This window comes from Hordeum vulgare, chromosome 7H (assembly GCF_904849725.1).
Source record: "Hordeum vulgare subsp. vulgare chromosome 7H, MorexV3_pseudomolecules_assembly, whole genome shotgun sequence".
In the NCBI taxonomy this organism is placed as follows: domain Eukaryota; kingdom Viridiplantae; phylum Streptophyta; class Magnoliopsida; order Poales; family Poaceae; genus Hordeum; species Hordeum vulgare.
Genome location: NC_058524.1, coordinates 44,616,993 through 44,623,037, shown reverse-complemented (window position 1 = coordinate 44,623,037; position 6,045 = coordinate 44,616,993).

Here is a 6,045-nt window from a genome sequence, read left to right as displayed (position 1 = left end):
TTCTATTTCTATGAGTAACATCTTTTATGGTCATGCACCTAACGTGAGAGGATTGTTCATATTGAATCTTGATAGCGATACACATATACATAACATTGAGACGAAAAGATTTAGAGTTAACAATGATAGCGCCATATTTTTGTGGCACTGCCGCTTAGGTCATATTGGTGTAAAACGCATGAAGAAACTCCATGCTGATGGACTTTTGGAGTCACTTGACTTTGATTCACTTGACACGTGCGAACCATGCCTCATGGGAAAGATGACTAAGACTCCATTCTCCGGAACTATGGAGCGTGCAAGTGACTTGTTGGAAATCATACATACCGATGTGTGTGGTCCGATGAGCGTAGAGGCGCGCGGCGGATATCGTTATTTTCTCACCTTCACTGACGATTTGAGTAGATATGGTTATGTCTACTTGATGAAGCACAAGTCTGAAACATTTGAAAAGTTCAAGCAATTTCAGAGTGAAGTGGAAAATCATCGTAACAAGAAGATCAAGTTCCTACGGTCTGATCGTGGGGGTAAATATCTGAGTTTCGAGTTTGGTGCTCACTTAAGACAATGTGGAATTGTTTCACAGTTGACACCACCTGGAACACCACAGCGTAATGGTGTGTCCGAATGTCGTAATCGTACTTTATTACAGATGGTGCAATCTATGATGTCTCTTACCGATTTGCCGTTATCATTTTGGGGTTATGCATTAGAAACAGCTGCATTCACTTTAAATAGGGCACCATCAAAATCCGTTGAGACGACACCATACGAACTGTGGTATGGCAAAAGGCCAAAGTTGTCGTTTCTTAAAGTTTGGGGATGTGATGCTTATGTCAAAAAGCTTCAGCCTGAAAAGCTGGAACCCAAAGCGGAAAAGTGCGTCTTCATAGGTTACCCAAAAGAGACAGTTGGGTACACCTTCTATCTCAAATCCGAGGGCAAAGTGTTTGTTGCTAAAAACGGAGCTTTTCTCGAGAAGGAGTTTCTCTCGAGAGAATTGAGTGGCAGGAAGATAGAACTTGACGAGGTTGTCGAACCTCTCATCCCTCTGGATGGTGGCGCAGGGAAAGGGGAAACCTCTGTCATTGCGACGCCGGTTGAGGAGGAAGTTAATGATGATGATCATGAAACTCCGGTTCAAGTTTCTGTCGAACCACGCAGGTCGACGAGACCACGTGCTGCTCCAGAGTGGTACGGTAATCCCGTCTTATCAATCATGTTGTTAGACAACAATGAACCTGCAAATTATGAAGAAGCAATGGTGGGCCCAGATTCCAACAAATGGCTGGAAGCCATGAAGTCCGAGATAGGATCCATGTATGAGAACAAAGTGTGGACTTTGGAGGTACTACCTCAGGGCTGCAAGGCTATTCAGAACAAACGGATCTTTAAGAGGAAGATGGATGCTGACGGCAATGTGACCGTTTATAAAGCTCGACTTGTGGCAAAGGGTTTTTCACAAGTTCAAGGAGTTGACTACGATGAGACATTCTCACCCGTAGCGATGCTTAAGTCCGTCAGAATCATGTTAGCAATAGCTGCATTTTTCGATTATGAAATCTGGCAGATGGATGTCAAAACGGCGTTCCTTAACGGTTTCCTTAAGGAGGAGTTGTATATGATACAACCCGAAGGTTTTGTCGATCCTAAGAATGCTAACAAGGTGTGCAAGCTCCAGCGATCCCTTTATGGACTGGTGCAAGCATCTCGGAGTTGGAACAAACGCTTTGATGAGGTGATCAAAGCATTTGGGTTTATACAAGTGGTTGGAGAATCTTGTATTTACAAGAAAGTGAGTGGGAGCTCTGTGGCGTTTCTAATATTATATGTGGATGACATATTGCTGATTGGAAACAACGTGGAGTTTTGAGAGAGCATAAAGGATTACTTGAATAAGAGTTTCTCTATGAAGGACCTAGGAGAAGCTGCTTACATTCTAGGCATTAAGATCTATAGGGATAGATCAAAACGCCTGATAGGACTTTCACAAAGCACATACCTTGATAAAGTTTTGAAAAGGTTCAAAATGGAACAGTCCAAGAAAGGGTTCTTGCCGGTTTTACAAGGTACGAGATTGAGTAAGACTCAGTGCCCAACAACTGATGAAGATAGAGAGCATATGCGCTCCGTCCCCTATGCTTCAGCCATAGGTTCTATCATGTATGCAATGATGTGCACTAGACCGGATGTTAGCCTGGCCATAAGTATGGCAGGTAGGTTCCAGAGTAATCCAGGAGTGGATCACTGGAGAGCGGTCAAGAATATCCTAAAGTACCTGAAAAGGACTAAGGAGATGATTCTCGTGTATGGAGGTGACGAGGAGCTCGGCGGAAAAGGTTACGTCGATGCAAGCTTTGACACAGATCCGGACGACTCTAGGTCGCAAACCGGATACGTATTTATTCTTAATGGGGGTGTGGTAAGCTGGTGCAGTTCCAAGCAAAGCGTCGTAGCAGATTCTACATGTGAAGCGGAGTACATGGCTGCCTCGGAGGCGGCTAAGGAGGGTGTCTGGATGAAGCAGTTCATGACGGATCTTGGAGTGGTGCCAAGCGCACTGAATCCAATAACCTTGTTCTGTGACAACACAGGTGCCATTGCCTTAGCAAAGGAACCACGGTTTCACAAGAAGACCAGACACATCAAACGACGCTTCAACCTCATCCGCGACTACGTCGAGGGAGAGGACGTAAATATATGCAAAGTGCACACGGATCTGAATGTAGCAGACCCGCTGACTAAACCTCTTCCACGGCCAAAGCATGATCAACACCAGAACTGTATGGGTGTTAGGTTTATTACAATGTAATTCGCATGATGATGTGAGGGATAGATTATTGACTTTAGTGCAAGTGGGAGACTGTTGGAATTATGCCCTAGAGGCAATAATAAATATAGTTATTATTATAATTCCTGTATCAAGATAATCGTTTATTATCCATGCTATAATTGTATTGGATGAAGACTCATTTACATGTGTGGATACATAGACAAAACACCGTCCCTAGCAAGCCTCTAGTTGGCTAGCGAGTTGATCAAAGATAGTTAGTGTCTTCTGATTATGAACAAAGTGTTGTTGCTTGATAACTGGATCACGTCATTAGGAGAATCACGTGATGGACTAGACCCAAGCTAATAGACGTAGCATGTTGATCGTGTCATTTTGTTGCTACTGTTTTCTGCGTGTCAAGTATTTATTCCTATGACCATGAGATCATATAACTCACTGACACCGGAGGAATGCTTTATGTGTATCAAACGTCACAACGTAACTGGGTGACTATAAAGATGCTCTACAGGTATCTCCGAAGGTGTTAGTTGAGTTAGTATGGATCAAGACTGGGATTTGTCACTCCGTGTGACGGAGAGGTATCTCGGGGCCCACTCGGTAATACAACATCACACACAAGCCTTGCAAGCAATGTAACTTAGTGTAAGTTGCGGGATCTTGTATTACGGAACGAGTAAAGAGACTTGCCGGTAAACGAGATTGAAATAGGTATACGTATACTGACGATCGAATCTCGGGCAAGTAACATACCGAAGGACAAAGGGAATGACATACGGGATTATATGAATCCTTGGCACTGAGGTTCAAACGATAAGATCTTCGTAGAATATGTAGGATCCAATATGGGCATCTAGGTCCCGCTATTGGATATTGACCTAGGAGTCTCTCGGGTCATGTCTACATAGTTCTCGAACCCGCAGGGTCTGCACACTTAAGGTTCGACGTTGTTTTATGCGTATTTGAGTTATATGGTTGGTTACCGAATGTTGTTCGGAGTCCCGGATGAGATCACGGACGTCACGAGGGTCTCCGTAATGGTCCAGAAACGAAGATTGATATATGGGATGACCTCATTTGATTACCGGAAGGTTTTCGGAATTACTGGGAATGTACCGGGAATGACGAATGGGTTCCGGGAGTTCACCCGGGGGGGAAACCCACCCTGGGGAAGCCCATAGGCCTTGAGGGTGGCACACCAGCCCTTAGTGGGCTGGTGGGACAGCCCAAGAGGGCCCTATGCACCTAGGAAAGAAAATCAAAGAGAAAAGAAAAAAAAAGAGGAGGTGGGAAGGGAAGGAAGGACTCCCACCCACCAAACCAAGTCCAACTCGGTTTGGGGGGGGGGAGCCTTCCCCCTTGGACTCGGCCGACCCCCTTGGGGCTCCTTGAGCCCCAAGGCAAGGTCCCCTCCCTCCCACCTATATATACGGAGCTTTTAGGGCTGATTTGAGACGACTTTTCCACGGCAGCCCGACCACATACCTCCACGGTTTTTCCTCTAGATCGTGTTTCTGCGGAGCTCGGGCGGAGCCCTGCTGAGACAAGGTCATCACCAACCTCCGGAGCACCGTCACGCTGCCGGAGAACTCTTCTACCTCTCCGTCTCTCTTGCTGGATCAAGAAGGCCGAGATCATCGTCGAGCTGTACGTGTGCTGAACACGGAGGTGCCGTCCGTTCGGTACTATATCGTGGGACTGATCGCGGGATTGTTCGCGGGGCGGATCGAGGGACGTGAGGACGTTCCACTACATCAACCGCGTTCACTAACGCTTCTGCTGTACGGTCTACAAGGGTACGTAGATCACTTATCCCCTCTCGTAGATGGACATCACCATGATAGGTCTTCGTGCGCGTTGGAAATTTTTTGTTTCCCATGCGACGTTCCCCAACACCAATGACCATACTTCATTGCGTGTTAAACTATTTAGCTCTTCTTGCATAGCAAGTAGCCAGTCGTTGTCACATAGTGCATCCTGAACCCTGTGTGGCACGGTACTAGAGACAAATGAAAAGTGAGCACAAAAGTTTGTTAATTGTTTACGAGTCACTCTACCTTCCGATACGCCTGTGAGGATTTGATCAATATCAACACGACCGGCCACACGAGGCATGATGGAGGTCAAGGTTTCATGAGGTTCAACTTCGTTTCCATCATCAATGTCCTCAACATATGGATCATTTATGTGCGGAGGAAGATATTCCTCTTCGCGTTGCACCTGTTGAGGTTCATCATCAAGCATATCCATACTTTGGTCTACCTCTTGAAGATCAACTTGTTCTTGAGTGTCATCTCCCACTTGATCCTCAAAAACTGGCATGATGGGTGTGCTAATATCTTGTGGAGGTACTGGTAGTGAACTATCTTGAGGATGCGAGATGTTCTCATCATCTTCATCATCATCATGGGGTCTTTGTTCCATAGGCAGAAGTGCACCTACACCCATGTTTAAGATATCTTGTGGAGAGTCTTCTTCACCTGCATCATTTAGATCAACTTGCTCCCCATGGGAGCGGTTAAATTCATCAAACGTCACGTCACAGGTTTCTATAACACATCCAGTGGATTTGTTGTAGACTCTGTAGGCGTGAGAGTTTGACCCATAGCCAACAAAAATCCCCTCAGTTGTTTTGGATTGAAATTTCCCTAACCGTTCCCGTTTGTTGAGGATGAAGCATTTGCATCCAAACACACGAAAGTACTTAACATTGGGCTTGTTCCCAGTTAGGAGCTCATATGGAGTTTTCTCCAATATTGATCGGAGGAAGAGTCGGTTTGATGCATGACATGCTGTGTTCACAGCCTCAGCCCAAAAGCTATGTGGTGACTTGAATTCATCTAACATAGACCTTGCCATTTCCACAAGTGTCCGGTTCTTTCTCTCTGCTACACCATTTTTATGGGGGGTGTAAGGTGCGGAGTACTGATGTTCTATCCCCTCATCACTAAGAAATTCTTCCAGGGTGTAGTTCTTGAACTCAGAGCCATTATCACTTCTTACTGCCTTGATGTCCTTGTCAAACTTCCGCTGGGCTTGTTTGGCAAAGTCAATGAAAGTGACCTTCGTCTCGTCCTTGGACTTGAGAAAGAACACCCATGTATATGTTGAGTAATCATCAACAATGACTAGGCCATACTTTTTCCCTCCAAGACTTGCCCATGAAGGAGGCCCAAAAAGATCAACATGAAGGAGCTCTAACGGCCTCGAAGTGGATACAACGTTCTTGGGTGGATGTCTTGATTAATATTGCT